Genomic DNA, 695 nt, shown 5'->3' on the forward strand with positions numbered 1-695 from the left:
CTGGACTTCACTCTCCCAGACTATGTGAAATTATTTTTAAAAGACAATTTACCTGAAATAATTGAAATGTGGCTTCTCACTAGCTCAGTTAGCATTTATGTTTTATTGTGTTCTTTCATGTTTTGGACGCTGATCGTTTGAGGATCATGGTTATATGATGTTTTAATTACATTTTGATTGATTTAGTTTTTGTCTTCTCTCTTTAGGCGTGGTTCAGCTTGCAGTTTGTCCTGATTGCTCTGAAGCAGCCATCAATTGAAACTCCACATTTTCAAAACAGTTAACACACCTGCCTAAACAGTGTCACTGATGGCAAAATGACACATTTCATTTGCAAAAGGCTCCAACCATGCCAACACATTTAAAATATACAACAAAAGCAAATTTTGCCTTCAAACAACACAGCTTGCAAACAAGTATAGGAGCTCTTTCAGTCAGTCATTACACAGTGGACAAAAAAATACACAACTCAGTATGAATCTGTGCACCATTGCTTGTCATTGTAGCCTATAGCCAGTGCCATTTGTCTTTCTATATAGGCTTTTGGAAACGGCTGATTGATTAACAAAAAGGTTGTAGATTAGTTTTTGTTAGATGTGTAATTGGTTAATTAATTGATTGTTTTAGTGTTGGGACCCTGTAGTTCTTCAAGAGGGTCTGGCAAGGATGTAATAGGAGTTGTTTAGATTTTCATT

The 695-nt window shown here is 35.8% G+C and overlaps 1 long non-coding RNA gene across 1 annotated transcript in view; it reads right to left on the reverse strand.

Moving 5' to 3' along the window:
• Window positions 1-240: 240 nt before the first annotated feature.
• LOC109952833 (uncharacterized) overlaps window positions 241-695 on the reverse strand; it is an 11,821-nt gene continuing 11,366 nt past the window's right edge. Inside the window, exon 3 of the long non-coding RNA XR_002273822.1 lies at window positions 241-306. This is a non-coding gene — a long non-coding RNA (uncharacterized LOC109952833). The remainder of the gene's footprint in view (window positions 307-695) is intronic.

Source organism: Monopterus albus, unplaced genomic scaffold, assembly GCF_001952655.1.
Source record: "Monopterus albus unplaced genomic scaffold, M_albus_1.0 scaffold503.1, whole genome shotgun sequence".
Taxonomy (NCBI): domain Eukaryota; kingdom Metazoa; phylum Chordata; class Actinopteri; order Synbranchiformes; family Synbranchidae; genus Monopterus; species Monopterus albus.